The sequence below is a fragment of the Coregonus clupeaformis genome, chromosome 16 (genome assembly GCF_020615455.1).
Source record: "Coregonus clupeaformis isolate EN_2021a chromosome 16, ASM2061545v1, whole genome shotgun sequence".
In the NCBI taxonomy this organism is placed as follows: Eukaryota; Metazoa; Chordata; class Actinopteri; order Salmoniformes; family Salmonidae; genus Coregonus; species Coregonus clupeaformis.
The window spans coordinates 5,057,271-5,073,752 of record NC_059207.1 but is presented as its reverse complement, the minus strand read 5'-3'; the positions used below and the strand labels follow the sequence as shown (position 1 = coordinate 5,073,752).

Sequence of the window (16,482 nt, the reverse complement as noted above, 5' to 3'; positions counted from 1 at the left end):
ACAGTGCACTGCCTTAGCGTGAAATACTGGTGGCCAACGTTAGCTAGGGATGTGAGGGTTTATGTCTCCTCCTGCTCGGTGTGCGCCCAGTGTAAGGCGCCTAGACATTTGCCCAGGGGAAAGTTACATCCCCTGCCCGTTCCACAACGACCATGGTCCCACCTCTCGGTGGATTTTGTGACCGACCTTCCCCCCTCCCAGGGGAATACCACCATTTTGGTCGTTGTGGATCGGTTTTCCAAGGCCTGTCGTCTCCTCCCAATGCCGGGTCTCCCTACTGCCCTACAGACCACTGAGGCCCTATTTACCCACGTGTTCCGGCACTATGGGGTCCCCGAGGATATTGTGTCTGACCGAGGTCCCCAGTTCACCTCCAGTGTCTGGGGGGCGTTCATGGAATGCTTGGGGGTCTCGGTGAGCCTTACCTCGGGGTACCACCCAGAGAGCAATGGACAGGTTGAACGAGTCAACCAGGATGTGCGTAGGTTTCTGAGGTCCTATTGCCAGGGCCGGCCGGAGGAGTGGTCTAGGTATATCCCCTGGGCAGAGATGGCCCAGAATTCTCTCCGCCACTCCTCCACCAATTTAACACCTTTCCAGTGTGCTTTAGGGTATCAGCCGGTCCTGGCACCATGGCACGAGAGCCAGATCGAGGCCCCTGCGGTGGATGAGTGGATTCGGCATTCGGAGGAGACGTGGGACGCTGCACATGTCCATCTGCAGCGGACCATCAGTCGACAAAAGGCGAGCGCCGATCGCCACCGCAGTGAGGGACCGGTATACGCACCGGGAGATCGAGTCTGGCTCTCGACTCGAAACCTGCCCCTCCGCCTGCCCTGCCGGAAGCTGGGTCGGCGGTTTGTGGGGCCCTTTAAAGTCCTGAGAAGATTGAACGAGGTGTGTTACAGGTTACAACTGCCTATTGATTACAAGAATATTAACCCCTCGTTCCATGTGTCTCTTCTCAGGCCGGTGGTAGCTGGCCCACTCCAAGAAGATGAGATAGGAGAGACCCCTCTGCCCCCATTGGACATCGAGGGGGCCCCGGCGTACAGGGTCTGCACCATCTTGGACTCGAGGCGCCGGATGAGTGGTCTCCAGTATCTCGTGGAGTGGGAGGGGTACGGTCCGGAGGAACAGTGCTGGGTGCCCAGGAGGGACATCCTAGATCCATCCCTCCTGACTGAGTTCCACCGTGGGCATCCCACGCGCCCGGGTCCGCGTCCTCCTGGCCGTCCCCGAGCCGCGCGTCAAGGGGGGGGTACTGTCACGGATTCTGCCGAGGCTGCTCCTCCTCCTTGTTCGGGCAGGCTTCGGCGTTCGTCGTCCCCGGAGTACTAGCTGCCACCGTTGAATGTTTCTATGTTTGATTGCTTTTGTCTGTCTATTGCACCTGTGTCCGTTTGTGTCTGATTATGTGTTCTATAAGTTGCCTGTTTTGTGTTGGTTAGGTTGTGTGTTGTTTTTCGCATGTCAGTTAGTGCTGCGTGTTTGCTCTGTTTGTTGTTTTGGAGTTTACGCACAGTTTGCGTAATCGCTCACCTCTGTGAGTTTTTGAGGCCGTTTATTGTATTTTTGCCTTGTGGTTAACTAGTAAACTTTGTTGGACCAAGCTTCGGTGTCCTGCGCCTGACTTCCACACCACACTTACATCAGCCCCTGACACACGCCCACTACCAATGAAATCCCCTTTGATCTCACTGTGATCTCAGAGTGAATAAAGAGGTCTGAATCACAACCAGACAGAACAGAATAGATCTACACACAGAATGGCGATAACCTTCCTACAAGCTCTACTGCTCTATGGATTGAGTAAGTAAGCTACTTACTGTTAAATCTAACAAGATTGACTTCATCCGTCAAGTATAACCAGAATGTTCAGTGCAGCACTTCTTCCTGATTTCTAAAATATCCATGTGATATCAGCGATTATAGTCATTATCTTAGGACTTTGTTCTTTCAGTTTCAGGTTTGGACTCTGTTTTGGTTTTTCAGTCTCAGACTGTGGAGGTCCGTACTTGGGATACCATCACCTTGCAGTGCTCCAATGTTACAACGGCTGTGGGACACACAGCATGGTTCAAGCAAGTCAACGGATCAGCGCCTGTCTGTATCTCATCTATGTACGGCTTTAATTCAACACCTTATCTCCACAATGGTTTTCAAAGGAGCCATTTGAAAATGTTCAGCAACAACACCACTATCTTTCTCAAAATCACAAAAGTGGAAATAGCTGACTGTGGCCTGTATTTCTGTGGATTCTATCCACATAGCCACATGTTCTTTGTCAACGCAACAGTTCTAAAAATTCAAGGTACGTTATCAACTATTTATCTGGCTTTTGATACATTTGAAAATGTTTATCAACCTATTCAGGAGTTATCATGAAAGAAAGGCAAACCATTAATGGACATATTTTTTATCATTCTAATTTTGAGAAAAAATACTTATCTATTCTTATTAATCTCAATGTTATAGGGCACAACAGAGGTGAGGAAATACAGGAGTCATCTAAAGAGCGTGAGTTTCTTTTTTCATTGTCATGTAGATTATTATTTTTTAAATGAAGAAACAAAAACGCATAATGATGAGGTCTGTCATTAAAGGGCCACCAAATGATGTAATAACATGTCATCTAATAGGACATAGTAATGGAACTATCAGTCTAGTAGGAGAGGAAGTTGATGGAACCATGTACCTCCTCCCCCTGGTTGTGATCCTGGGTGTTGTGACTGCTGTTCTACTGATAGTCATCCTCATCCTGGTCCTCAAGATCATACGAGAGGCAAAAACACACAACACAGGTAGGAGCCCATTTCATGATAATATGGGACCTGTGAACTACACTTCAAATGTGGATGTTTTTCCCATTACATACTGTACAATGATGATCAGAAGAGTCAGTGTGTACGCTAGAATGGAATTATCCATTAATCTGTTCTCTCATCTCTCTTTTATATCATATTCAGGACCTGATTCTCAAAGACAACCACAAAATGATCAGGTAAATACTGCATGATTAAATACTGAATTATAAGCAATTCAGAAACGCTGAAACTTACAACTGTAGTCTATGCCATGATGTTTGCAAATCTACAGAACCAAGATCCAGATGCATTGAATTATTCCGCCCTGAATTTCACCTCCAAGAAGAGGAAGATGGAGAGGAGAAGGGAGAAGGAGCTGGACCCCCATGTAGTGTATGCTGCTACAAGATGACAAAGAGGAGGAGGATGGAAGATGAGGAAGATTGGTTTGCCATATCTTTGAATACACGTTTAAATATTTCTAAATTGAATGTGTAGTTAAATAAAATGTTTTGAAATCTCTGTAGCCCTCTCCAACTCAGTTAGGCCACACAGCTCAGTGGTACAGGGTTAGGTTAGAGAGGAGGATTTAGAAGTCAAAACACAACTGTTTAATGGCCTCAGAGGAGTAGTTGCCTCTTTTTGCCTCACTTAACTTAGATCTCTGTTGTGTGTTTTAGTGATTTTTTTATAGGGTGACCCTGAGGGGCAAAGTACCCAGCAGTAGACAATTGTATTGATCACTTATAAAGACAAATAAAGAGTTAAAAACAAAATTGCCTTTGTCATGATTGTGTTTGTATTTCCTGTCTTGGCTTTGCACTGATCATAGCCCCCTATTCTGAAAATCACCTTATAAGGTGAATATGTTTGGGGTCTGAGGTAGAGGAAGTGCCAGTGAGGGTGTGCATCACTTCCTGTGGTTTGAGTGACAGGAAGGAGCAGCTCAGTGTAGAGTGTGACCTGCTGAGGTGAACATCACTGGGTCGCTCATAGACGAACACCCCACCCCCCACGCCCGATTTTCAGTCCACCTGCCGTCAGATAGAATTGGCAAAATATTTGTGTGTAAGAGTAAATGCCTGGGTGATTTGAGGGCGTGGGGGGTGGGGTGGGGGGGGGCTCTTTACACACGTCTCTTCATTTGTTCATCTGGACGGTAAACACCAGACCCCTGCCACTCAGTTAGATGTGCAAAGTATGTCAAGAATACAAACAAGCTAAAAGCATTTTCCAAACCCTGAACTGTGTTGGGTTTCTTAAACTATGTGTCCTGAGTTATGAGAATACATCTTTAATCACAAACTATTTCTTCTTACTTCGGGTCGTTGGAGGTCGATTTGGGTCACGGGAGGACAGTCAATTTCTCATTTGGGTCTCGAGTTGAAAACATTTAAGAACTCAAAGCATTCAGGAAGATGAAAAAGTGCAGATAAAGATGGTGTCATCTCAATCGAATAAAGGTTTGAAATTAGGCCAACAAAAACATCTATTATTCAATGCTATTGCGGTTACAACTAATATTAGTGTTTAATGATGGAGGCTTGTGATGAAAGCCAAGAGCCAGAAATGCAGCTTTTATGCAGTGGTGTATACATTTACATTATGGATGTCACGTTGTATAATGATTAGAAGACAGGCGCAGGAATACGTATTAGGGATTTTATTACTCCACCCAACACAAATATATATATACAGTGGGGAGAACAAGTATTTGATACACTGCCAATTTTGCAGGTTTTCCTACTTACAAAGCATGTCGAGGTCCGTAATTTTTATCATAGGTACACTTCAACTGTGAGAGACGGAATCTAAAACAAAAATCCAGAAAATCACATTGTATGATTTTTAAGTAATTCATTTGCATTTTATTGCATGACATAAGTATTTGATATATCAGAAAAGCAGAACTTAATATTTGGTACAGAAACCTTTGTTTGCAATTACAGAGATCATACGTTTCCTGTAGGTCTTGACCAGGTTTGCACACACTGCAGCAGGGATTTTGGCCCACTCCTCCATACAGACCTTCTCCAGATCCTTCAGGTTTCGGGGGCTGTCGCTGGGCAATACGGACTTTCAGCTTCCTCCAAAGATTTTCTATTGGGTTCAGGTCTGGAGACTGGCTAGGCCACTCCAGGACCTTGAGATGCTTCTTACGGAGCCACTCCTTAGTTGCCCTGGCTGTGTGTTTCGGGTCGTTGTCATGCTGGAAGACCCAGCCACGACCCATCTTCAATGCTCTTACTGAGGGAAGGAGGTTGTTGGCCAAGATCTCGCAATACATGGCCCCATCCATCCTCCCCCTCAATATGGTGCAGTCGTCCTGTCCCCTTTGCAGAAAAGCATCCCCAAAGAATGATGTTTCCACCTCCATGCTTCATGGTTGGGATGGTGTTCTTGGGGTTGTACTCATCCTTCTTCTTCCTCCAAACACGGCGAGTGGAGTTTAGACCAAAAGCTCTATTTTTGTCTCATCAGACCACATGACCTTCTCCCATTCCTCCTCTGGATCATCCAGATGGTCATTGGCAAACTTCAGACGGGCCTGGACATGCGTTGGCTTGAGCAGGGGGACCTTGCGTGCGCTGCAGGATTTTAATCCATGACGGCGTAGTGTGTTACTAATGGTTTTCTTTGAGACTGTGGTCCCAGCTCTCTTCAGGTCATTGACCAGGTCCTGCCGTGTAGTTCTGGGCTGATCCCTCACCTTCCTCATGATCATTGATGCCCCACGTGGTGAGATCTTGCATGGAGCCCCAGACCGAGGGTGACTGACCGTCATCTTGAACTTCTTCCATTTTCTAATAATTGCGCCAACAGTTGTTGCCTTCTCACCAAGCTGCTTGCCTATTGTCCTGTAGCCCATCCCAGCCTTGTGCAGGTCTACAATTTTATCCCTGATGTCCTTACACAGCTCTCTGGTCTTGGCCATTGTGGAGAGGTTGGAGTCTGTTTGATTGAGTGTGTGGACAGGTGTCTTTTATACAGGTAACGAGTTCAAACAGGTGCAGTTAATACAGGTAATGAGTGGAGAACAGGAGGGCTTCTTAAAGAAAAACTAACAGGTCTGTGAGAGCCGGAATTCTTACTGGTTGGTAGGTGATCAAATTTTTAAGTCATGCAATAAAATGCAAATGAATTACTTAAAAATCATACAATGTGACGCCGTGGACAGACGTGACGCCGTGGAGAACGTTCTGCTGCCTGCAACATCCTCCAGCATGACCGGTTTGGCGGTGGGTCAGTCATGGTGTGGGGTGGCATTTCTTTGGGGGGCCACACAGCCCTCCATGTGCTCGCCAGAGGTAGCCTGACTGCCATTAGGTACCGAGATGAGATCCTCAGACCCCTTGTGAGACCATATGCTGGTGCGGTTGGCCCTGGGTTCCTCCTAATGCAAGACAATGCTAGACCTCATGTGGCTGGAGTGTGTCAGCAGTTCCTGCAAGAGGAAGGCATTGATGCTATGGACTGGGCCGCCCGTTCCCCCAGACCTGAATCCAATTGAGCACATCTGGGACATCATGTCTCGCTCCATCCACCAACGCCACGTTGCACCACAGACTGTCCAGGAGTTGGCGGATGCTTTAGTCCAGGTCTGGGAGGATATCCCTCAGGAGACCATCCGCCACCTCATCAGGAGCATGCCCAGGCGTTGTAGGGAGGTCATACAGGCACGTGGAGGCCACACACACTACTGAGCCTCATTTTTACTTGTTTTAAGGACATTACATCAAAGTTGGATCAGCCTGTAGTGTGGTTTTCCACTTTAATTTTGAGGGTGACTCCAAATCCAGACCTCCATGGGTTGATACATTTGATTTCCATTGATAATTTTTGTGTGATTTTGTTGTCAGCACATTCAACTATGTAAAGAAAAAAGTATTTAATAAGATTATTTCATTCATTCAGATCTAGGATGTGTTATTTTAGTGTTCCCTTTATTTTTTTGAGCATTGTATATATATACACACACATACATACATATATATACAGTGAGGGAAAAAAGTATTTGATCCCCTGCTGATTTTGTACGTTTGCCCACTGACAAAGAAATGATCAGTCTATAATTTTTATGGTAGGTTTATTTAAACAGTGAGAGACAGAATAACAACAAAAAAATCCAGAAAAACGCATGTCAAAAATGTTATAAATTGATTTGCATTTTAATGAGGGAAATAAGTATTTGACCCCCTCTCAATCAGAAAGATATCTGGCTCCCAGGTGTATTTTATACAGGTAACAAGCTGAGATTAGGAGCACACTCTTAAAGGGAGTGCTCCTAATCTCAGTTTGTTACCTGTATAAAAGACACCTGTCCACAGAAGCAATCAATCAATCAGATTCCAAACTCTCCACCATGGCCAAGACCAAAGAGCTCTCCAAGGATGTCAGGGACAAGATTGTAGACCTACACAAGGCTGGAATGGGCTACAAGACCATCGGCAAGCAGCTTGGTGAGAAGGTGACAACAGTTGGTGCGATTATTCGCAAATGGAAGAAACACAAAATAACTGTCAATCTCCCTCGGCCTGGGGCTCCATGCAAGATCTCACCTCGTGGAGTTGCAATGATCATGAGAACAGTGAGGAATCAGCCCAGAACTACACGGGAGGATCTTGTCAATGATCACAAGGCAGCTGGGACCATAGTCACCAAGAAAACTGTGTGTTGTGGTCAGATGAGACCAAAATCGAGCTCTTTGGCATCAACTCAACTCGCCGTGTTTGGAGGAGGAGGAATGCTGCCTATGACCCCAAGAACACCATCCCCACCATCAAACATGGAGGTGGAAACATTATGCTCTGGGGGTGTTTTTCTGCTAAGGGGACAGGACAACTTCACCGCATCAAAGGGACGATGGACGGGGCCATGTACCGTCAAATCTTGGGTGAGAACCTCCTTCCCTCAGCGAGGGCATTAAAAATGGGTCGTGGATGGGTATTCCAGCATGACAATGACCCAAAACATACGGCCAAGGCAACAAAGGAGTGGCTCAAGAAGAAGCACATTAAGGTCCTGGAGTGGCCTAGCCAGTCTCCAGACCTTAATCCCATAGAAAATCTGTGGAGGGAGCTGAAGGTTCAAGTTGCCAAACGTCAGGCTCAAAACCTTAATGACTTGGAGAAGATGTGCAAAGAGGAGTGGGACAAAATCCCTCCTGAGATGTGTGCAAACCTGGTGGCCAACTACAAGAAACGTCTGACCTCTGTGATTGCCAACAAGGGTTTTGCCACCAAGTACTAAGTCATGTTTTGCAGAGGGGTCAAATACTTATTTCCCTCATTAAAATGCAAATCAATTTATAACATTTTTGACATGCATTTTTCTGGATTTTTATTCTGTCTCTCACTGTTCAAATAAACCTACCATTAAAAGTATAGATTGATCATGTCTTTGTCAGTGGGCAAACGTACAAAATCAGCAGGGGATCAAATACTTTTTTCCCTCACTGTAATTCCCATTTAATCTGTAAATTGCCACAACGATATATTCATGTGAATTAACAAAAAAATATTACATACAAGATAAATCTATACCACCATTAGTTTATTGGTGCAATTTTTTACTGTTTAATGATCTTACTACTAAGAGTTAATTAATACAATATGAATTTACCAATACCTTCTCCACAGTTCCAGAGCATGATTCCCCATTTGATCTGAGTCCTACTGTTCTGTGGTTGATGGTTTCCAACATCATTCTGGGATAGTGACCCTTCTGCTGGTCTGGGCACTGTGCAAGACTCAGAACAGAGATAGCAGAGGTAAAACTTTATATCATGTCTAATGTTTAATGTCAATAAAATGTGCATTCTGAAAATATCAATTCAATATCCATATAAACATAGTTAATTAACTACATGAGGTTAAAAAGATAAATGGATTGTCTTCAAATTAATAGCTGTCATTCTTCTATTTCAATCTCTTTGATGGGAGGACAAATGTCCCGAAGTCTGATGGCAAACAGGTAATTGTGTCAATATGTATAAATACAGTATATCTTCAGTATATCTTCAGTTTTTACAAGAAAATGTTTCTTTAAAACTGATATGTAACTTTCCTTACAGCTAGTATTCAGCTTATGTGTGCTTTTAATGTTATTAAGCTTTTTTGGAAGAAAAATATCACTGTACTAGAAGAAGCCTTCTGATCTTTGTGATCGTTGTTCATTTTTCCATGAAACTTCTGCCTGTCACTGTTCCACTGACTGTCAGGTCATTGTAGTGGGTGTACAGTCTGAACAGTCATGTCTTTTGTAGAGTGTTTTCTTCCACAGGAGAATAGAAACATTATATAGTAGATCATGGTATCATCATAATGTATTTTCACATGGCTCCACCCCCCTCAGAATCAAGACAGTGATGTGTTGAACTATGCAGCTGTGAGTTTCACCCCAAGAAGAACTTCTCCTCCTTTAGAAGAGCAAGAGAGAAGACCAGCAGAGAGGATGCAGTGTACTCTGAGGTCAAATACCTGCAGCAGCAGTGAGAGGTATCACCACTGTCAAAAAGACTCCAAGAAAAACCATTTAACTATTTGTAGCCTAATGAAACTTTTAGTATCTGAAATTGGTATGGAATTTACAATGCAACAAAGAAACTGTAATTTTAACATTGTCTGTAAGTTAGATGTATATAATGATCCTGTAATGCGTTAAATAGCCATATGTTATGCCCTGACCTATAGAACTCTTGTTTGTTGAGTCAGGGTGTGGAAATCTATGTTACATTTTCTATGTTTATGTTCTAGGTAGTCTATTTCTATGTCTGGCCGGGTATGGTTCCCAATCAGAGGCAGCTGTCGCTCATTGTCTCTGATTGGGGATCATACTTAGGTAGCCTATTGCCTACTGTGTATTGTGGGATCTTGTTCCTGTTTAGGCTGGTATGTGTATAGCCTTTTGGACTTCACGTTACGTTGTTTCTTGTTTTGTTTGTATGTTTATTTGGGTGAATAAACATGTACGCTTTTCACGCTGCACCTTGGTCCGACCCGTCTCTCAACGATCGTGACACCATAACTTTTTACAACAAATAATCTGACAAGAGAATCCCATTTTTGCTCTATCACTGTGTGTTTTTAACATAATAAACCATTAATTGATACACTCCGTACATCTCTATTCTCTGTCTACAGTACATCTCTGCTATCACATATACAAATATACAATATGATCAAAGGAATAGCGGTTTAGGTGAATATGTGTCAGGCGAACACCAACCATTATTTAACTATGTTTAGTCTAGTTGAGATAAAAATATTTATTTCAGGAGAGAACATGAGAATCTCTCTGACTCCACATACCGCATAGCTAAACATGTATATGATTTACAATAAATGCTCTCTTTGTAAGAAGTGCAGTGTCGGTTCACACACCTACCAGGAAGGGTGTGATTTGATGCATCTCCCACCAATCAGAGAAAAAAGTTTCCTTTCTGCCTTTCTCTGTAACTGTCACGCAAGAAGCCTACTGATCACAGTACTACACCAGTCCATTTGGTTCAGGGCGAGAGTAACCACTCAGGATGGATTACAAGATGACCCCACTATTCATCTATATGGCGATTCTGCTTCTCACTTGTAAGTACTGTTTGTGCAGTCAATTTCTCCTGTATTTCAGTAGCTATTTACTGTAAGATAACTGGCATTGTCCTCCACCTTGGCTCAACATATTGACATGGCTTTACTGTAACTCTTATGCAAATTAGGATGTGAATTGATTACATCAATTAGCCAAACATGAGCCCTTTACCTCTGGATGATTTACACCATTAGCAAATATTTCCCTCTCCAACTATGTCCTCTGTCCTGTGTGTTCCAGATGGTACCTTGCATCCCATTGTATCTCAGCCTGTGCTGACAGAATCGGTGCCCCTAGGGGGATCTGTGACTCTGGAGTGTTTCTCCACTGTAGACTCAGTGTTATCCTGGATAGCGCTGAAACACACACCAGGACATGGACTTGTACTCATTGTAACAACCTACTATGAAAAAGTGCAATTCCAGGGAGATTTTGCAAATATGTCTCATTTTGAGCTGCAAATGATGATTTTTGTTTTAATTTGACACTTTGGAATGTTGCCCATACTGATGTTGGATCGTATCATTGTGGAATATTCTGGTATAATGAATACTATTTTGGAGATCGTGCATATCTCATGATTCAAGATCAGTGAAGAAAGAGAAAGTTTAGTGGAAATCTATGTTTCCAATTTCAATTTCTGATTTTCTTCCATCAGAATGTCAAGATGTTGTGTTGTTCTCTTTAGCCAATCAATCAACTCAAGTGATTCGGAACCAGGCTGGACATTGAAGGAAAGACATTCTAATAGCTGATTATAAAAATAAAAAAAATGTTTTACACATTATGTATTCTCCTCACACGGGGCACCAAATGTAGGTACAGCTATCATACTTGTAAATGAATGTGCAGGGTTTTCTGATCAGCAAACTTCTCTCTTTCTTTATTTTTGAATCTGAACATGGACACACAAAAATGCTGCTGCACTGAGCTTCTCAATGAACAGATCAGTGTGGAAGAGGGAGAGGGCAGGATGGACACATTTCTGAGACACGTTGTGTAAACTCCCATGAAGCAACGGCCGTGAAATAATCCCAGTCTTGTTTGAGTATGTTAAAATATCATACTGTATCTAATTCTTAATTGTATCAGTATTGAATTGAGTTTTACATTTTCAATAAAGATTAATGTATTTATTGAAAATCTGAACAGAAATATAAAAAAATATTACAAGCTAATCTGCATCATCAACATGTGGGCATTTTACCTTGACATTATGCATTTATACTGACGAGCACTGAAACATTTGAACAGACAGTAAACCACATTTGTGTTTGAAACAGCTGAAGGATTGAGAAACTAAATCATTGAATTTATCTATTTCCTGATGAGGTAGATGATGAAGATGATGGTTAGACAGCAGAGGAGGGCTCCAGTTCTTATGATGGAGAGGACAAGGATCCTCATTACTGCTTCAGTCGCCGCTTGAATGTCACTACCTAAAATAATTAAACCTTTTATATTTCCCATTTTATAGTATTGACAAAAGTAAGGAGAGGCAAGAGAGAGAGCGAGAGAGAGAGATAGCTATATTTCGTGGTATATATTTTTTCACTTTTACTTACTTAGCTAGAATCGAATGCCGCTAGCTAGTTTAGCCACACTCAAACACCCGGCCCAAACCGAGAGGGATGCTATTTGAAAAGAGGAGAGTGTGTAGATAGATGAGAGAAGGAATGATATATACAACGAGCTGTTTGTATGTGGCTGCTATGAAAGTGAACTGTGTTTGCGTGAAATCAGGGGTGTATTCAATGCACCTATTCTGTTGAAAAACGTTCTTAAACGGAAGCAAACGCAACGAAACGGGGACAAACACACACTACCGGTCAAAAGTTTTAGAACACCTACTCATTCAAGGGTTTTTCTTTATTTTTACTATTTTCTACATTGTAGAATAATAGTGAAGACATCAAAACTATGCAATAACACATAGGGAATCATCTAGCAACCAATTTATTTTTAAACAAATCAAAATATATGTTATGTTTGAGATACATCAAATAGCCACCCTTTGCCTTGATGACAGCTTTGCACACTCTTGGCATTCGCTCAACCAGCTTCATGAGGTAGTCACCTGGAATGCATTTAAATTAACAGGTGTGCCTCTTAAAAGTTAATTTGTGGAATTTCTTTCCTTCTTAATGTGTTTGAGACAATCAGTTGTGTTGTGACAAGGTCTTGATAAAAGACCAAGTCCATATTATGGCAAGAACAGCTCAAATAAGCAAAGAGAAACAACAGTCCATCATTACTTTAAGACATGAAGGTCAGTCAATACAGAACATTTCAAGAACTTCAAAAGTTTCTTCAAGTGCAGTCACAAAAACCATCAAGCGCTATAATGAAACTGGCTCTCATGAGGACCGCCACAGGAAAGGAAGACCCAGAGGTGTCTCTGCTGCAGAGGATAAGTTCATTAGAGTTGCAAGCCTCAGAAATTGCAGCCCAAATAAATGCTTCACAGAGTTCAAGTAAAAGACATATCTCAACATCAACTGTTCAGAGGAGACTGTGTGAATTAGACCTTCATGGTCGAATTGCTGCAAAGAAACCACTACTAAAGGACACCAATAAGAAGAACAGACTTGATTGGGCCAAGAAACACGAGCAATGGACATTAGACCGGTGGAAATGTGTCCTTTGGTTTGGAGTCCAAATTGAAGATTTTTGGTTCCTACCGCCGTGTCTTTGTGAGATGTGGTGTGGGTGAACGGATGATCTCTGCATGTGTATTTCCCACCGTAAAGCATGCAGGAGGAGGTGTTATGGTGTGGGGATGCTTTGCTGGTGACACTGTCTATGATTTATTTAGAATTCAATGCACACTTAACCAGCATGGCTACCACAGCATTCTGAAGCGATACGCCATGCGATCTGGTTTGGGTTTAGTGGGACTATAATTTGTTTTTCAACAGGACAATGACCCAACACATCTCCAGTCTGTTTAAGGGCTAATTTACCAGGAAGGAGAGTGATGGAGTGCTGCATCAGATGACCTGGCCTCCCAATCCCCTGACCTCAACCAAATTGAGATGGTTTGGGATGAGTCGGACCGCAGAGTGAAGGAAAAGCAGCCAACAAGTGCTCAGCATATTTGGGAACTCCTTCAAGACTGTTGGAAAAGCATTCCAGGTGAAGCTGGTTGAAAGAATGCCAAGAGTGTGCAAAGCTGTCATCAAGGCAAATTGTGGCTATTTGAAGAATCTTTAATATAAAATATCTTTTGATTTGTTTAACATTTGTTTGGTTACTACATGATTCCATATTTGTTATTTCATAGTTTTGATGTCTTCACTATTATTCTACAATGTAGAATAAAGAAAAACCTTTGAATGAGTAGGTGTTCTAAAACTTTTGACTGGTTGTGTCCCTGAATTGGTCCATTAGAAACTCTTGTTTGCAACTGTTGGACTAATGATTACACCCTAGATCAGCTAGATGCAGGCAAGAGTGTGCAAGGCGGTATTGAATGTGTCACTGTCTGTCACCTTGATTACTCAAAGTTCTCTCGACCTGTATATGTAACGATCCCTGCAGTCTGAGTCGGTTTCTGTCTGGGTACTAGTTTTTCTGCTCGGGATCTCCAGTTTCCCGAGGGTTCTGGAACGCACCCTGCCTGGTTGCCAGGCAACGTTGCTAGGCGGGAGCTCTCTTGATTTCCGCACCTGCATCCCATCAGCAATCTGCACACCTGGTCCTGATCATCACCCTTCTTAGGCTCTGTCCTAACATCCATTCCCTGCCGGATCGTTAGCCATGAACAGTATGTTTGTCCGTGTATCAGCCTTGGAACTTCTAGCGTTAGTTTTGTTGTTTTGCACCTTTTTGACTTGCTGTATACTTACCTCCGTTTTGTTCTATCTGCAGTCACTCACCCGGAACCTTCACCCAACCTCTGCCTGATGGTCGGCGGCTGCCGAGCCATTACTGGACCTACCCCTGCACCCTCAACAACCCATCCACGCCACCCGCTCTGTTCCCTGGATTATTCAGTCTCACTCGTGGATCTATTAAATAAACACTCACCTTTGTTTCAAATTACCTTGTCCTGGTCTGCTTCTGGGTTCTGGCTTAGTAAACCGTGACAGAACGATCCGGCCAGTAATGAACCCAGCGGACCTGGACTCTGTTCGCCATGCCATTACCCATCAGGAGAAGATGTTGGGACATCATAGCATGGTACTACAGGAGATAGCGTGGTCAGTTCGGAACCTTTCTACCAGTCTGACGGAGGTCCAGAACCAGCGCAAGTTTCCGGTGGAGAATCCACTACCGGTTTCACCCATCTCGCCTGCCGCTTCTGGAGCTGTGTCATTCCGTGAGCCCAAGGTTCCGACGCCGGATAAATATGAGGGGGAGCTGGGAAGATGCCGTTCTTTCCTTATGCAGTGTGGTTTAGTGTTCGATCTACAGCCCTACTCTTATGCCACAGACAAGGCTAGGATAGCCTTTGTTATTGAGTTGCTGCGTGGTCGAGCGCTGGAGTGGGCTTCAGCCGTTTGGGAACGACAGGACACCTGCATGGCTTCATACCAGGGGTTCACGGCCGAGATGAGGAAGCTATTCGACCATTCCGTCCGAGGGATGGACGCAGCTAGGCGCCTGTTTTCGCTTCGCCAAGGAACTCGCAGCGTTGCCGACTTCGTGATCGAGTTCAGGACGTTGGCTGTGGAGAGTGGGTGGAATGAGGAGTCTTTGCAAGCGGCCTTTTACCAGGGCCTGTCGGAGCAGCTCAAGGATGAGTTGATCTCCTATCCAGAGCCTAGTGACCTGGACAGCTTGGTAGCCTTGTCTATTCGGGTGGATAACCGAGTTCGAGAGCGAAGGAGGGAGAAGCAATGGGGGTCGTCCAATCGATCAGCTTCTCAGGTCCCAGTCGGGTCGGGAAGTGGACCAGAATACGTCGATGATTGTCCACCACACAGGATTAGTGGAGAGGTCCTGTCTCCCGATTCTGAACCCATGCAAGTGGGGCGGCACGGGTTAACCAAGGAGGAGCGCCAACATAGACGTAAGACCAACTGTTGCCTCTACTGTGGTAGTTCGGGACATTACATCGCCACTTGTTCCCGGCGGTCGTCAAACTGCTCGGCTCGCTAAAGTTGGGAGGACTTTTAGCGAGCCAGTTTCAACCTCTCAATACCTCTGTCAGACCCCGTTTCCCGGCTACCCTTATGAACAGGAATCAGAGCTTAGCGATTAACGCTTTTATCGATTCAGGTGCCGATGGAAGCTTTCTTGATGCCGAGTTGGTGGAACAGCTGGGGCTTTCCAAGGAGCAATTGCCGGAAGCCATTGAAGCGACCACTCTGAACGGCAGTAGTCTGGCACGTATCACGATGAGGACTGAACCGGTTAAGATGCTGTTGTCGGGGAATCATTCGGAGATGATTTCATTCTTCATTCTGCCGTCTTCCCATGTTCCTCTGGTCCTTGGATACCCCTGGCTGAAGGAACACAATCCCACGTTCGATTGGGTGACGGGCAAGGTAACGAGTTGGAGCCTTGATTGTCATGCTAACTGTCTCAAGACTGCCTGTCCCCATTCGGTTCCCAGTCAGGTGATTGAGGCTAAACCCCCAGATTTGTCCCTGGTTCCAGAGACATATCACGATTTGGGGGAAGTGTTCAGTAAGCAGAAGGCTCTGTCACTCCCTCCCCACCGACCATATGATTGTGCCATCAACCTGTTCCCTGGAGCTGTCTACCCCAAGGGAAGGTTATACAGTATCTCCCGACCTGAACGTGAGGCTTTGGAGACCTACATCAAGGAGTCCCTAGCTGCTGGTCTCGTTCGTCCCTCGTCATCACCCCTGGGGGCAGGATTCTTCTTTGTGGGTAAGAAGGATGGCTCTCTTCGACCGTGTATTGATTATCGGGGGTTGAATGACATCACGGTCAAGAACAAGTATCCCCTGCCCTTGATGAGCTCTGCCTTCGACTCCTTACAGGGTGCTACGGTGTTCACCAAACTAGACCTACGCAATGCGTATCACATGGTCCGGATCAGAGAGGGGGACGAGTGGTTGACGGGTTTCAATACACCGATGGGTCACTTCGAGTATCAGGTGATGCCGTTTGGACT

At 44.3% G+C, this 16,482-nt stretch overlaps 1 long non-coding RNA gene across 2 annotated transcripts; it reads left to right on the top strand.

Moving 5' to 3' along the window:
- Positions 1-2,472: 2,472 nt before the first annotated feature.
- Positions 2,473-3,573, top strand: LOC121562876. Of its 2 annotated transcripts, none has more exons than XR_006661840.1 (4): positions 2,473-2,520; positions 2,751-2,804; positions 2,970-3,004; positions 3,100-3,538. It is a non-coding gene; the product is annotated as an uncharacterized LOC121562876 (long non-coding RNA). The 2 variants fall into 2 exon arrangements; XR_005999656.2 differs by having other exon boundaries at positions 2,474-2,520; positions 2,643-2,804; positions 3,100-3,573.
- Positions 3,574-16,482: the final 12,909 nt, after the last annotated feature.